Genomic DNA, 17,187 nt, shown 5'->3' on the forward strand with positions numbered 1-17,187 from the left:
TACTTTGTTTTGTAAATCTTCCCACAGCGGGGGCTGGAGGCCCACAGCTCCCCTTCTGCCTGACCTCGGATGGGGGTTTCGGCCCAGGCAGACCAAGGATCAGGATGTCAGCAGCTGCCTTCCCAGAGCTGGGCCCGCCCAGGCTCATGGGACTTTGACTCCTCCACCAATCAAGGCAAGTCAGCTTTCCTTATCAGAAGGGGATCTCTGCACCAGATGCAAGAAGAACATTTCTCTTGGAACGAAGCGAAAGGGGGGAACCAGGAAGACACCAAGGAACCTGCAAACTGAGAGCTAAGATTGGGACCAAGCGCTGATGCCTGCTGTCAGCCAGAATCCGGAGCAAATTAGAGACAAGGCGGAAATGGCCCCTGGGAAGCTGCAGACAGGTCAAGTCGGAGAAAGATGTCAAGATTTCTCTTTGATGTAAAAAAGGAACAGGAGTGAGATAAGGCCACGGTTGAGAACAGCTAGATTGTCATTAGTCCTTAACTGAACTGGATGTTTGTACTTACATTTATTATGTGTTCTTGTAGCTCATCTCACCTTAATTGGCCCTGGAGGTGAAGGAGGTTGGGATCCTCTGGGCACTTTTATTGTTTTTGCTTTATTTATTTTTATATCAACTCTATGCCCAATGTGGGGCTTGAACTCATGACCCCGAGATCGAGAGTGGCAGGCTGCACACCACTGAGCTGGCCAGGTGCCCCACTCTGGGCACATTCAAATAACAGATGCCCAGACCTCACTCCAGACCAGTTGCCTAGTCTGGGAGGACAGCAGGAGGGCAGTGGTTCTCCAAGTGTGGCCTGGGGACTAGCAGCCCTTCTCAGGCCCTACCTGTGCATTAAAACTCCGTGTGTTAAGACAGGGGACTGATGTCAGCCTCTGTCACCATCTCAAGTGACCTCAAGGAGAAGCCAAACCAAGAAGGGCCAGAAAACCAGTTCAGCAGAGGTGGGCAGGAAACCTATTTTAAAAATCAGGTATGAGAGAACCATGATGTATTAAGAAATATTATGGAAAATCTATGTAACTCTTTGGAAATCAGTAAATCTTAATTTTTACACCTGAACAAATTATATCTTACGATGCACAATTATACCTTGAAGAATTGCTTGCAAGCACATAGGACCTTGGTAAGACAACAAATAAAGCATGATTAACCTATTTTGGGGCGCCTGGGTGGCTCAGTGGGTTAAGCCACTGCCTTCGGCTCGGGTCGTGATCTCAGGGTCCTGGGATCGAGTCCCGCATCGGGCTCTCTGCTCAGCAGGGAGCCTGCTTCCTCCTCTCTCTCTCTGCCTGCCTCTCTGCCTACTTGTGATCTCTCTCTGTCAAATATATAAATAAAATCTTAAAAAAAAAAAAACCCTATTTTAAGGTTGGCTTTTTTTTTTTCCCCGTTTGACACGCCCTGACCCACTGAGTCAGAAACTCTGAAGTTAGGGCCAGAAATCTGTGTTTTAGCAGGTCCTCCAGGAGATTCTAATGTGTAGGAAAGTTTGAGAACAAGTGGGTGATGTGTTTTTTTTTTAAGAGAGAGAAAAGCGGGGGAGGGGCAGAGGAGAGGGACAGTCTCCCGCAGGCTCCGCACCCAGGGTGGAGCCCGATGCAGGGCTTGATCTCACAACCTTGAGATCATGAGCTGAGTCGAAATTAAGAGTTGGACACTTAACCGACGACTGAGCCAGCCAGGCTCCCCGAGAACCAGTGGGTGATTTTAATGTGTGTCCGGAGTTGAAAACCACTGGGTTTAGGGAGCTCTATTTGTTGTTGCTGTTGTTAAATAAGTAGTATAAAGGGGTGCCTGGGTGGCTCAGTCGTTAAGCGTCTGCATTTGGCTGAGGTCATGATCCCAGGGTCCTGGAATCGAACCCCACATCAGGCTCCCAGCTCAACGGGAGGCCTGCTTCTCCCTCTCCCACTCACCTTGCTTGTGTCCCCTCTTTCACTGTGTCTCTCTCTGTCAAATAAGTAAAATCTTTCAAAAAATAAAATAAATAAGTAGTCAAAGGGTGAGTGTTGATTTGAGTGGCTTCTTCGGACAGTGGACCATGGTTTATCTCTTCCCTGCTGAGCCCCAGGGTTCAGGATGAAGGCATCGGGTCTCTGCTTCCTGGAGGGGGAAGGGAATGTGACCTGCCCTTTCTTTGAACATCTTCTACACACATCAGGGATAGCAAGGCAATTAATATTCCTGCCCAATCTGTCCCATTACTAACAGACCCCAAACCTGCTCAGGACATCCTTGACCAACGGTATTTTTGAGATTTTACTGATACGCAGAGAAGTCAAGCACAGGCTGCCTCAGCTGCTTCTGCATGAGCTCCATTGAGCCAACTTCACGCCCTGCAAACATAAGGCCTTTTTTCGGGTTTTGGCACATCCTTCACAATCCTAATCCTGGAGGAATTAATTTCTCATTCTGGAGTAATAGAATAGTTATGGGAAGTGGGTGGAGTGGGAATTTCTAGGAATCACAGCTTTTTTAATGCACTTTCTCTCATTTTCAACCTGATGCTTCTGTTTACCCTTCCTGATGCTGTATGCAACAATGATGGGTACTCTGCTTTGCCTTGGCTCCACAAAATGAACACCCGCATCCTTCCGCATTAAATGTGGAACTCGGAGGCATCCTTCTGGGTTAAACCCACTGGAGGATGGAATCTGACTGGAAAACCCCATAACCCCTTTTGCCTACCCTGTCCCAAAGGAGGGTATGTGTGTGTGTGTGTGTGTGTGTGTGTGTGTGTAGAGGAACAACTACAACATGTTCCATGATCCTATTCTTCTCTCATGTCTGGAGAAATCTGTGACCATATGAGCCAGCTGCTGCCTCACGAGGGGCCACAGAAGAGGATAGAAACCAAGGGCAGGTGGATGCTTGCCAGAGGCAGCTGTTGGCTCCAGTGAGCATGTCTCACTCTGGCCCCTTCCCTCCTGATTTCTAAATACCTCAGTCACGTGGACATGCCTCCCCGCCCCAGATGCACCCTGGTCCTCCCGAAGGCTCTTAACTACCCTCCTCATTGCTCTCCATCTCTGCCTTTTAGGGCTCCTGCTGGCAACACGGGGTTTCTCCATGGCTTCTTCCAAGTCTGCTGGGCTAAGGGAGATGTCTTGGATTTATTAAAATCAGCCCCATATTGGAGCCAGATGCTTCACAGCAAACGATGTGGTCAGGATGGAGTGAGGAAACCGGCAGGACAAACAAGGAGACTCCAACAACGATGACTGTCTCTTCCTGGGCCTTACTGAAAAGTCTCCTTTCTTACTCCTTCTCTCCTCCCAAATCAAACATTTGCTTATGCATTTTTGTAAGCTTCCGTGCCTCACTCTGGGACCAGCAGAGCAATGTTTGTTGGGCCGTTTCTTCCAAGCTCTCTCTGTGCCCAGGGACTGGAGTCCTGGCGAGTGTGAGTGGAAGGACTGGTGGGAGGTCAGAGAGCAACTGCCAGCCTTGGGGGTTGGGGATGAGCTGGTGGGGATGGCTTTCTGGCTAGGTGGGCAGAGAAAGCAGGCAAACACTCAGGCTTTTCTTCTTCCTAATTGCGAGAGTTATGCTGGTAATCATAACAATAATTAGTCATGGCAATCATAGCAATGGTGATGATAATTCACTGTGAGGCTTTGTACTAGGGACTTCACACATACCGTCTCTCTTAGAGCTTCCCAGCTCCCCTGGAGCAGGTGCTCTGATATGACTGATATTATCCCCATTTTATACTTGAATGCAGAAACTTAGAGACATCTCTGCGTACCAGAGGTAGAACTGGGAGGCGCCTGGGTGGCTTAGTCGTTAAGCGTCCGCCTTCAGCTCAGGTCATGATCCCAGGGTTCTGGGATCAAGCTGCCACATCGGGCTCCCTGCTCAGCGAGAAGCCTGCTTCTCCTCTCCCACTCCCCCTGCTTGCATTCCCTCTTTTGCTGTGTTTCTTTCTGTCAAATAAACAAAATCTTAAAAAAAAAAAAAAAATAAAAAGAGGTAGAACTGGGATCTGATGGGGCACCTGGGTGGCTCAGGTGGTTAAGCATCTCTCAGTTTTGGCTCAAGTCATGGTCTCAGGGTCATGGGATCAAGTCCCGAGGCAGCTCTGTGCTCAGCAGGGAGTCTGCTTGAGATTCTTTCGCCCTCTCCCTCTGCCCACCCCCCAACTCACTCTCTCTCTAAAATAAATGTAAAAAAAAAAAAAAAAAAAAGAATTGGGATTTGAACTCAGGAAGCCTGACTACAGAGGCTACACGCTTAAACGCCAAGTGACAGATGCAAAGTATACATGTTTGTTAGAGAAATTGTTGAAGACTCAGATAAGTAATTTACTGTCAACAGTTTAACTTATGTGTTTCCGATCATTTCTCTTTGCAAATGTATTCACAGTACAGAGAATAGTTTCTATAAACTGAGTCATATGGTACTTGCTGTTTTATACTTCCGTCATGCAATTTTCCTAAACATCTTTGTCATTAAAAGTCTTCTGCATGATCATTTTAATGGCTGCAGAGAATCCCATCATATGTGTAACCACAATTTATGTGACCAATTCTCTGTTATTCAACACTTAAGTGGTTTTCCTCTTTTTCACTGTTATAAGCAACATTCAAGTTCAACAATATTAAATCATAGAATTCAGCCACAGTTATTTCCTTAGGATAAACTCCTGTACTGGATTTTCTGGGTGAAAATGTATCAAAAAAATATGAAGGTGTTTGATATATACATACAAACATATATACATACAAACTTTGCTCCTGGGTTCTCCGGTTAAGATGAAAGGGTGTTCCACACCTTCCCCAGCAGGGGTGTTTACTAGTTTAAAAACTTTGTTGCCAGTTTAAGAGGTCTTTGTTGTTTCTGTTCACAATTCTTGGGTCTCTGCTGAGTTTGAGCTTTATTCCACTATTCATTATGGGTATCTGTCTTGAGGGCATCAGGTGACCTTTCCTCCAGGAGCCCTGCGTGTGATGTTTCCCTGCCTTAGCTCCACGCCTCTGTCATTGAAAGCCAAGTTCTAAAGAGAGTCTCAGGTCCCACTGCCTCTTTCTTGTCCGGGTCAAAATTTCAAGAGCGCTGTTCACAGAGGCAGACAACATCTGCAGGGATGCCCAAGATCCCAGACCATGAGGCCAATGAATAAGTGCCTTTTATTTGTCCGGCTGCCAAGAAGAGGGACAAGGGAAGTCCCGGAGCTCACAGATGTCCCTGCAATAGTGTGGCACAGCCATTCTGAGGCCAAGCGCTGGAGGCAGGAAGACCTGGGTCCGCAACCTGGATCTCTTCTCGATTCACCTCTGCAAGTCTTAGTTCCCTCAGCAGTAAAACAGGTGATACTCAAGTGTCTGTGTCAGATTGGGAGGATCATGCATGAGAGGCACGGGGCCCAGGACTAGCAGCTAGACATGCTCGAGAAATCTTCGTCATTATGACTCCCATTCGGTTGTATCTGGAAGGCTTCAAGGGAGGTATTTTGAGTGAGAAACAGTAATACCAATGGTCACTTGCTTGAAATGTTCATGGGCACTCAACCAAGAGTGGGAAGGAAATTCATCAGAAGTCCATTTTATTCTCTTTATCCCCACCTCTGACCAGGTTCTTAACATAATAGCTAACATTTATGAGCACATACAGTGTGCCTGGCCTCTTACATGTATTACTTGACTTCATCCTTAGCTTACAGTGACCTGCTGAGGTAGATATCATCTGTGTCCCCATTTGACTGATGAGGAAGCTGCGGCCCAGACAGGTTCAATGCCTTGCCCAAGATCCTAGGGCATGGATGTGGGCGGAGCCAGGGTTGGAGAACAGGCAGGCTGGTTCCAGATTGCACACTCCAGGCTACACAGATGCTAAAGTTTGTGCAAATGTGGTGGGCGCATCTGTCTACTTGGGGAAAAAATGCCCAATCTCACTTAAATCCCACTTCAGTGTATACTCCAAGAGGTCATACGTGGCCCAGCTGGGGCTCTGTGGGAGGCTCCCAGGACAGGCATTGAACTTCCTGCAGTGTCTGAGAGAAAACACGAAGGGTTAGGCTCTGAGCCCTCCAGGTCCTACCATTTGGTGCCTCTTTGCTGGATCCCACCCTGGGGGCCTCAGTAACTCAGGTGTTGGCAGGGCCCTGCAGGAGCCCTCTCCTTCTGAGGTCCTCCAGACTCCACACTGTAGAGGGCTCTCTAGGCGCGATGCTGAGAAATCATTGAGCCCCCACAGGACTGGGGTCTGGTCCCTCTTCTGTGTCTGAGATAAAGTGCATGGCAGGAGTGGTCCTGGACCATGTGAGGAGACCTATAAAGCTCCCTCAGGGAGCTGTGGTCTGTGATGCAGTCTGAGCGAGGTAGCATGGTCAAGGGCGAAAAGGAGCTGGTGAGTTACACCTGAGCCGGGGGCCCCAGCCATTTCCATCTGGACATTCTTGTCCAACGCTGGGGCCGGGGTGGGGGTGTGTGTGTGTGTGTGCGCGTATGGGTGGGTGGGGGTAGGGTTTAACATAGACACTAGGTATTGATGGTGGGTTTCCCCCATTGTGAATTTTTAGGTACAGATGGTTACAAAGTAAGCCTCATTAGAAACCTCAATGAATTTCTTGTATTGGGTATTGGAAAGTATCAAAGTAAGTAATGGGGAGCCGGACCTGGAAAGTCTGAGGGGACTATGCTTGCAATTCTTTCCCCTGCAGCTCTGCGTGGGGGCTGGTACACAGCCGGCTGGCAGCTGATGCTTGCTGGACTCAACTATTTCTGTTACTTTGTATCTCAGCAAGTTCCTTAAACGTTGGAGAGCCTCAGATCCTTTATCTGTGAAATGCAGAGAGAATTTCCACCCAGCTGAGAGCAGTTCTGAGGGCTTAAGAAGAGATCACGTGCAAGTGCCCAGCATAGCGCCTGGGTAGTAGTAGGTGTGAGGAAATGTTTAGTAAGCAAAACTGTTGCCAGCAGACGGGAAGGACCTAAGGGGCCATCAGTGGATGAATGGGTAAACAAAATGGGGTCCATCCATACAACAGAATAGTATATTAGCCTTAAAAAGGAGTGAAAGAGGTGCCTGGGTGGCTCAATGGGTTAAGCCTCTGTCTTTGGCTCAGGTCATGATCTCAGGGTCCTGGGATGGAGGCCCACATCACATCGGGAATCTCTGCTCAGCGGGGAGCCTGCTTCCTTCTCTCTCTTTGCCTGCCTCTCTGCCTACTTGTGATCTCTCTCTCTGTCAAATAAATAAATAAAATCTTTAAAAAAAAAAAAAAAGGAGTGAAGTGCTGAGACATCCTAGGTGGCTAAACCTCAGAAACATGATGCTCAGGGAAAGAAGCCAGACACAGAAGGTCACGTGTCATATGGTTTCATTTGCATGAAATGTCCAGAAGAGGCAAATCTCTAGAGCCAGAAAGCCAGGGAATATGGGGCTTCCTTCTGCGGTGATGAAAACATTCTGGAGCTAGAGAGTGGTAGCAGCTGCACATTATGCATGTACTAAATGTCACTGACAGTATACCATTCATTCACTCATTCATTCATGCATGCGTGCATGCGATCCCACTGTGTCAGGCAAAGTGGGAGCCGATGTGAAATGCTCAAGCCTTTTCCTGAGGCTTAACCACTCTCTAAGGAGAACGAGGAGGGGGCATTGACATCTGGAAGTAAGATGTCAGGAGCATTGTCCTGTTATCGGGTTCCTTGGATTCCTGCTTGCATGGGCAAATCTTGACACATGTTTTTTCCCTGTTCTTCTGCTCCCTAGCCAAGCAGGACATGGGTCAGGAAGCTGTGGGCGCCAAGCCAAGTGCGAACATGCCTCTATTTGGGGCCAGGGGAGTGGGGAGCAGCTCCCATCAGGCAATGTTTTGAATGAACTGACCTCAGCCCACATCTTCTTGGTCCCCCAGCGTCAGTCACTCTACCCATACAGGTAGAAGGCAGAAGGCATGTTCTCCCAGAAGGGACGCTGCTTAAAGAAATCACTATCCAACCAGGGGAAAAGAGAGTGTTAAAGAAAGGGAATTAATGGAAACTTACAAGGGGAAGCAAGGTTAGTCCCTGATCATGTACCCAAACTCTGGAGGAACTCAGTGGGGGCATCTTAGGTCTGTCCCTGAAGCTCAGCTCTGTTCTTCAGGATTTAGGACAGAGGGCAGCCTGACTGTCTGGGGCAAGTGCTGAGGGACCCATTCTCTTTGGCCCTGGGTTCCATTATAAGTTCTAGTTGGGCCTCCCTTCCAGCCTTCAAATATTTGTCGATTCACTGATGAACTGAGAGGTGTTCAGAGGAAGGCGAGCATGGAGTGAAGGGCCTCAGGTGACAGCAGAAGCTGTTTATTCAGGACTCATCATGAGCCAGGCACACGGCATACATCCCTATCCTTCAGGTTGATATCTGCCCCTTTTACACAAAAGCAACCTAAGGCCCAGAGAGGGCAATTCACTGGCCCAAGGTCACACAGCTAGGACACATTGCTGCTATTTAAGGCTGGAGAAGAGCAGACTCAGGGGTTGACTTTGCAAAGTGGGCACTTAGAAAAGGGGTGGGACTTGTTTTGTATGACCCTGAAGGGAAGCCTTTGGTCTGCGCATGTGCCTCCTTGGCATTTCTGTGACCTGTGGGCTCTCAACAGATCGCAGTGGGACACTTGAGGCAAAGGATGGGACAGAAGGGCCTGTGGGGATGAGAGACATGGATTCATATCCTGACACTTGCTGGTCATGTCAGCTGCCTGGGCCTCACTCTTCTCATCTGTGAAATGATCACAGCAGGCCACTCTGCTTCCCTCCAACTTTCAGTGGCTCCCTAGCTCGAAGGATCAAGTCCAGCCCCTACCTAGTGTGGCTTGGAGACTCCTGAATAATTCAGGCCCAGCTCTGCTTTCCAGCTTCCTGTCTGCTCAGAAGCAAGCTGTTTCTTGGGCCACAAGCACTCCCAAGCCTCTTTGTTTTCCAGGCCCTTGCACCTGCTGCCTCCTGGGCCCCTCAGTTGAGCGTTCCAGGGTGAGAGAGAATAGGGAAGCATTTGGACACAGGCATCAGCAATTGCCACACCGATCACTGTAAGAGCACACCCAGGGGACCTGTGTACCCCACAGGCGGGCATCACCCACTGTGCATATCCAAGAGAAAGGAGTTGAAAACTCTCCAGGGAGGGCAGCTCCGGCATGGACTGGACACAGGCTGGCTTCTTCCAGCCTCTAGGTGGACAAAACCACCTGGCTTCGTCCTCACTGCTCATTCTGGCCCCTTGCGAAGCTGAGCAGTAGCTGCTCCGGGGGTGGAGTGGGCGGGAGAAACCCAGGTGGGAGCAGATGCGGCAGTTGAGCTCACTGTTTTGACCAGGCAGATGGACAGAGCACACCATTTCCAGACTAACCGGCTTATTCCTCAGGGTTAAGTGTTAAGGAGCCCGGGTAGGCCTTGCTGGGAAAGCCTACTCAGACCCCAGCATGCCATCAGGAATTCCAGCAGAGGCCTCTGAGTCCTGGGGAGCTATTATAATGAGCCTCGAGTCACAACAGGGGCCTTGTGCACAGATTCACAGAGATGTCTGAGTCGGAGGTAGAATGTCAGGGTAAGTGCGGTAGTCAGTAGTACCTCAATGTGGGAGGGCCCTGGGAGACAGACTGGCTTTTCTCCCCTTCGAGGGACTGCTGCCCTCCCCCAGCTGCAGCCCATTGTCCCCACGGGAATGGAAGCCTCACACAGCCCAGGAGCAGGTGCCGTCAGACCCCTCCCCCCACGCCTTGCTTCGCATACTTACACTGCACTCTGGAAAGTTCCAGCTGCCTGCATCTTTGGGCCTGAAGGCTTGTTCCAGAATTCTGGAATGCTGTTCTGCCAGCAAGGCTGTGCTGAGGAATTAATATTCCCCAAAAGCAGCCTCCAGCTAGAGTCTGACAAGGATTGGTGCAGGAAAACTCTGGGCTCCCTCATCTTCCTCTTCCGGTAGAATAATTCTAAGGCACCGGCTTTATACCTCCCAGGGGGCTTCTGCTCTAATTGCCCAACAGGGCGGCTGGCTTACCAGTGCACCCTTCACTGGCTGCCTTGCTCCCCTCCTCCCCCGTGGGCTGTCTGCACAACTCAAATAATCCCTTTGCTCTCTAACCCTTATCTCAGAGGTCAAACCAAGATACCTAATGTTCTAGAAGAAGCGGAAAGCTGGTTTTCAAATAAAACCCCTTACCTTTTAAGTGTGGGCCTCTAATGCCGATGGTTAAGAACAAAACGGGACCCTGTGTGGGCCATGCATGCACAGGATAGATCCAGCGTGTGGCCGGTGGTGTGCACGGCTGCGTGCGCACTGGGTCCTGGGTGCTTGGACACTGTGGCTGTGGCTGTGGCTGTCCTTGTGGGTGTTCTGGGCACCCTGGCTGTTCTCCCCCCTGCATCTCATAAGGACGCCCCCTCCTTGTTGTCACTCCCCCCCCCCTCCCTGCTCTCACCCCCTGCTGCTTTTCCTCCCTTCCTTCTCACGGTCTGATTTTCCTGGGCAAGCCTCTCCCGCTGCGCCTTTACTACTTGCTTGCTCTTCCAATAAACCGCACAGCAGCGTTTAGCACAGGGTTTACTAGCTAGGAGAGGATTACCTCTCCAGGGAGCCTGTTTACTGTCGGTAACCTTTGCCCAGCTGTTTCAGAAATGGCTCCTTTAAGAGTTACCTCCAAGCTCAGATCAATCAGGTCCTGTGGTGTTTATGCCTGGCCTGCTTCCCCCGGGGTCCCTGTTCTCTGTGGGGGTTACCAGACCTTTTGGGAAAGGCTACAGAGGTTCTGTGGGTGTGGGCCAAGAGTTGAGGAAGCCAAGGACCCGGGCTATCAGGTGACCAGGAGGTTTTACGACAGCAGCATGGATGCCTTGGGGTTTGAACTTTGACCCCCAGTGCCCCTGCGGCTGCTACAGTCTCAACAGGCCAACCCTTGCTCCGGGCCTGCAGCTCTTTGGAAATGGCCTAAAGGTGGGAGGGGGTCCTCAATCTCGATCCTGAACTTTTTCTCCTCACCCTCTTGGCCTACAACCTTCTTGTTTGCTTGTCATGGCTTTTAGTCCCATAGGCTTATATTTCCAGGTTTTTCTTTTATTTTCTGAAGATTTTATTTATTTATTTGTCAGAAAGAGAACAGCTGGCAGAGGGAGCTGGAGGGAGAAGCAGCCTTTCTGCTTGACAGGGAGCCTGATGCAGGTCTCTATCCCAGAACCCTGAGATCATGACCTGAGCTGAAGGCTGATGCTTAACCGACTGAGCCACACTGGTGCCTCAATTTGCAGGTTTCTGATAGCTACAAAGTGTTCTATAGAATGTCAGAGTCTTGAATGCATTTTGACCAAAAAATCCCCAAAAGACAAAAAACAAAACAAAAAAATACCCCAAATTTTTCACGATGAAAGAATTCTACCCATAAAAATGGTTTGAAGTGAATTCTGGTAAGCTGGGGCAAAGGAGAGCAGGACTTCTCAGAGCCTTTAATATGCGAATGTACCCTATAACTTCCCAAGAGCAGTTAGGTGACCACAGTTCTTCCAGACACACTTGGGGACACACTGATGTGGACTCCGGTGCCAGGCCTGCCACGAGCAAATGACATGGGTCCCAGGCCCCCATATCCCAAATGGATCCTGCAGACTGTCACTCCTTCAGAGACCTCAGGAAGTACTGGCTCCTTCCCAGGGCTGGGTAATTTGGGGAGGAAGATCAGTAGTCCCAAAAGGTCGGAGAGCAGAGAGAAAAGATGGCTCCAGCCTGGGGTGGTGACCGAGGGGGTGAATGGGTGGGAAGTTCTCCCGGCTTCTCTGCTCTACGATTATGGCAATTTGTTTCTCCAAGAGGTCATTTGTGGTAGGAAACATAGCCCAGAAATTAAACTAAATATACCCAGTCCCCAGAAGAGTGGGGACAGCGGTGGCGCCTGACTGGTGGGGGGAAGGGCGGCAGAGATACTCAGGTTGGGATGTCGTTGCACACAGCTGAGTTTTAAGGGTTGGGAGGAAAAACTGTTTGAGTTCCCAAGGCCCTGCCTGGGTTGAAGTGGTAGAGGCACAGGTTTGAGTTTGGGGAAGCGGTCCCATTCCTTCCCGTCATGCCTCTCTCTGTTGTCACCCCCTCACCCCAGATACTCAACTGCTCACCAGTGCTCTTGCTCTGCCGTTCTGTTTCTTCGAGGATGCTTGTGTCCCCGTCTCCCTTGGGCCCCCAAACCCACAAAGCTTTACCAGCTCAATCTTCTTGTGATCCAGAATGAACGGCCTCCCTTCTCCCTGGGGAAATGCCTACTGCCTCCAGGTGGCTGTTAGACAAAAGGGCCAAAAATCTTAATTTGCACTACAGTTATGAGGACTGATAGAGCCACAGAGCAACAATCTGAAAGGGCTGTGTTAAATTTCTTACCCGAAAGGGTCTTTAGCAATCTCCTCATGTGGTTTTCTGAGATTTTGTTGTAGGCCAAAGGAATCTTAGGTGCCATTTTAATACGTGAAGCAGATGAGTGTACAGGTGCTGTGGGCGAGAGGGAATCATTGCCTGCCTTTTTTTTTTTTTTTTTAAAGATTTTATTTATTTGACAGATAGAGACCACAAGTAGGCAGAGGGACAGGCAGAGAAGAAGAAGCAGGCTTCCTGCTAAGCAGAGAGCCTGATGCGGGGCTCGATCCCAGGACCCCGAGATCATGACCTGACCTGAAGGCAGAGGCTCAACCCACTGAGCCACCCAGGTGCCCCTCATTGCCTGCTTTTTCAGCTGACTTTGGAACAATGCTTGTAAACCACTGATTACCTGTCTCATTCTCAAGGAAACTCAGGCTCAAGGAAAGGAAATGACTGGTCCAAGGTCACAGGATCAGACAGTGACAAAACTGGGACTTGTCCCCAGGTGCCCGGACCTCTTGTCAATGCTCCTGTCCCTGTCCTATAACCCCTGGGTGTTCATGTCTCAGCCTGAATTCTGGCTGGGAGCTCCAGACACGGTTCCCACCAGCTCTGCCATCTTGGTGACACAGACAAGGATCATCAGAGCCCCTGCGTGTAGCCATCCTTCCGTGTCTTTCACTGCTCGGGAGCTTTCCTCTGCCCTGCTAAAGTAATCCCTTTTCCACTGCTGCTCATTTTTTTTTTCTCATTAATTTTTGATTGCTGCTGAGAACAAATGCAAAAAGAAAGGCAGAGACACATTTCAGATTTTGCTCACTCCGTGTTTTCATTTTTAATTAAATAAGTCAAGTAAGCCATCAAGTGATGGTTCACATTCTGTTCCACAAAGCGAACCCTGACCGGCGGTGGCCCCTGTGTTTCCAGGAGATGGCAGACGGCAGCCATGGCAAGGACATCTGGGACATATGACAGCGGCAGGGCTGGGGGCAACGTGGCTGAGCAGAGCGGGCAGTATACATACATACGTGTGGACACACATGGCCACAAAGGGAGTGTCCCATACCACGTGGCCATGAAACGTGACACAGGGCCGAGAGCTTGGCAATGAGTTTGTGGGATCCAGGAGGGGGCAGGGGAGCCAGGCAAACTTTGCCTGAAACAGAGGAGATGGAGGTTTCTGGGGTGCCCACTTCAAGCCCAGTGGTAGAGGAAGCGGGGTCTTTTCCCAAATAAAATACTTGGTGTACATTGTGAGCTGGGCCCACGGGGATGGCACGGTGTCCATATCCTCCGAAACCCAGACCTCACTCATCCCCCAGGCACAGTCATGGAATGACCAAGGACCCCAGACCAAAGCATCTGGATCTCCCAGCTCTTAAGACTGAATTTGCCAATTCTGCTTCCTCTTTTTGAGGTTAAGGGCGGCTTCCACAATTCCTGAAACTGTGGGCTGCTGAGAGGGGATGTGGCTGCATTCAGGAAACGTTCAGGAAGCCTTCTGCCTCTCATCCAACTGGACCACAGCCTGGCGATCTCCACTAGCAAACCTACCAACCTGGGGCCCTTGGAGCTCAGGGGATGCTCCTTCTACTTTGTGCAGATGGGCAACCCCTACTTGCCCTTACTTGGCTTCTGCAGATGCATTTCCCTTTGCCCACCCTCCTTTCTTCCTGCCCCAGATAGCCATCCCTTCGGGACCTGCCTTTGCTTTCAGCCTTGGAGACAGGAGCCGGGGACTGCCTCAGGGACGCGGCCATCTGCTCTTCTGGTCCTCTCCTTCATAATCCAGGGCCTAGCGAAGGGCAGGCCATCAGTCAATTAAAACAGGAAAGAGACCTTTGGGGTCAGGACCAGACCATCTGATGCTTACCTCACCAGGCCAAGCGCTCATCTCCTGGAACAGGGATCCCTGACTTCCTGCTAGAACTTGCTCCATCATCAGACAGGACAGTGGTGGTGTGGAAAGACGCTACTGTAATGGGTTGGGTGGGCCCTCTGCTCTCAGGGGTCCTGTCAGCAGCTGCCCCATTAGTCGAGCACCTGGCAGAAGCTTCCAGGCTGAGGCTACTGGCAGACAGGAAGCCAATCTTCATTAAACATTTCTTTCTATTCATTTAGTTATTTTCAAGTGTACGTATCACATAAAGGGACCTAAGGCTAATTTCGTTCATGTCCCTCAACCTTAGTAAGAACTTGGTGATAACGTGCAGTGATGTGGGGTGGGGAGGGAGAGGGCCACAGAGCTGAGAGTCTGCTTTTTTTCCTCTCTGTGGGGACTCAGGAACCCTGCTCCCAAAGACCCCTACCCCCAACCTGGCGCCTTTATCCCCTCCAGCATTTACCAACAAGGCCAGAGGAGAAGCCAGGAATAGGCAGCTGCGGTAACAGCCTGTGGGTGTTAAGACACTGCCCTGTCTCACTAAGGCCTGGAAATGTTCTGAACTATTTATACAGGCCAGGCTAAAGAGGTCTTCATCAGGAAAAAGAAAATGAGTAAACACACATTCCTGAATGGGACTCTTGTTCTGGAGAAGCTGGCAGCCCCGAAGGTGAGGCCTCAGCTGCTCCCTCCATCTGAATGCAGGTGAACACGGTGCAGGGGGTGGGGAGGGGGACACTAGAGCTGGCAAGAGCAGAGACGCCTGGGCTGGCCTAGGTGACAGGGGAGACACTTGCCCCAAATGGGCCACCATCCTCGTCCCAGCTGCCTGCTGAAAACCCCAAATGCATACCTGAACCAGGTCCCCCCGAGTGTAAAGTCAGTAGTCACCCCACCCTGTCCTTCCTCAAACCCCGAGGGTTCCCAGGGCGCTGTTGAGCACTCTCTCGAGTTGTGTCCTGTTTCAGACACCAGGGCAAAGGGAAATACAGCAGAAAGGGCCTTCAATGTCGCATCATCAAAACTACAAGAAAAAAACAAGGAACCTCCTTAAACAATGCCCCAAGGACAGTCCAACACCCCCGGTCCTTGGGCTTTGCTCTTCTCTTGTATTTTGAATCGTCTTCTTGGAGTGTACTCCGAGTATGGCGCGAGTTTCTACTATGGTTTCTCGTCTTTCTTGATTTGGGTACAGCTTTGAGTCCCTGCAAATAAGGTATTTTATGTCTCTTCTTTGTCACAAAATAAATAAAGTCAACTCGTAGTGTACAAATTGTCAATGTCCTGAGAAGTCCCAAAGGTCCATTCTCGGCACTGTCCTCAGAGCTCCGGGGTGGAGACCTTAGCTTGAGGCACAGGAAGGAAGAAGTCTGCTGTCCACACCAGGGCAGGGGGCGGGGAGGCAAGAAGAGCCCCAGAGGGAGGTGCCTGCCCCCATCCCTACCAACTACTGGTGGGACACAGTGGGGTAGGGGGAGGAAAAGCCAGCACTTCTGGGCTCACCAGAAGGCTCTTGGGTCTCACTCTGCCCCAGAGTCAAGTTTTCAGGGCTGGAATCCCTTTGGACCCCAAATTCGAGCCCCTGCACCACTTATTCTGGGACTGGAAAGCCAAGACTGGAGACATCCTTGAATGACTGTAGTCCACGGTGATGGGAGACCCAGAAGCTCCAATGTGGTAATGGGCACAGACCCCACAAAATGGCTACGGTCCTCAGCGTCTCAAACAGCAGCTTCTGGCCAGGACACAATCCCCATGGCAGAACCAGCTGGACTCAGATCCTGTTTCCCTTGTGTCCGAATTACTCAGACTGAAACTCAGCCCTCTGGGTTTGACAACAGGACAGATTTGACAGAGGAGTTGTCCAGGAAATCAGAAACAGCCCTAGTGAACTCTGCAGCTCTTCAAGGTCTGAGGGAGACTGAGTTCTACTCCCCAGTGTGGGGACATTTGCTGCTTGGCCACAGGCCCCTGACCCCCTCCACCCCAAGGAAATTCATTTGGACTTTGAGATGTTCCAATCTGGCCTTGTCTTGGGAAAGGGCGAGAGCTAATTTATGTCGCTTCTCGACACACAGCAAAGAACCCAGGTGGCTTCTGAGACTCATTTCACACAAGGCTCAAACAGAAAAGCCCGTGGGGCACTGTAGGCTGCCATGTGGCCGCCTAGGCTCTGATCCTTCCTCCTCCTCCTCCTCCTCTCCCTCCAGCAGGAGCCAGGGTGTTCCCTGCTGGTCCTCCCAACCCCCTCATGCCAAGACTGCTTCGAAGCTGCACTCTTGCAGTAAGAAAATTAAAAAACAGAGCCATAAAACAAGATACCAAACTATAAATAACTTAAAAAAAACCAAAACAAAACAAGTAGAATACCCAGCCTATCCCAAGTTGAGCAACCCTCTTCCCAGAGCCCTGAAAGTTGGAATTCCAGACACTAACCATGTAACCACGGTGACCAACCGCAAGGCTGACCTCTGTACCCTGTCTTTCCAGGGTAGGGGGGTATCCTGATATGACTTCTCCCCCAAGAGCTCTCTGTACTCTCTTCTGGGCCCTGCCCCACATGAGGCCTGGCAAAAATGGCAGGACTTGCCAGCTGCCTTTTGCCTCCAGTCAGGCCTGGGGCAGCCTTCACACAGGGTCATGCTCTCAGGGAGCCAGCCCAGCTGGGACAGGGTATTAGGGCTGCAGTCATGTGAGGGCTGGCCACCCCATTTCAAAACATCCTGCCTGCCAGCAGGGAGGACATGAATGGGCCAGAGGAGATAGCCAGGGGAAACCAAGGCGGGCAGAGGTTGCAGACTCAGCCCTTCTGGGTCTACCTTTCAGTTCAAACCTGGTCAGGAGCAGGGTCATGGCTCATGATGGTGTTTCCTTCCCCATCCCCAGCTAATTCTAAAAATGTAATGAAAGGCTCCACATTAGGGGCGTGATAGTTAAATTCTGTGGAATAAAGCAACAGGGCAGC

Source organism: Mustela lutreola, chromosome 4 (genome assembly GCF_030435805.1).
Source record: "Mustela lutreola isolate mMusLut2 chromosome 4, mMusLut2.pri, whole genome shotgun sequence".
In the NCBI taxonomy this organism is placed as follows: Eukaryota; Metazoa; Chordata; class Mammalia; order Carnivora; family Mustelidae; genus Mustela; species Mustela lutreola.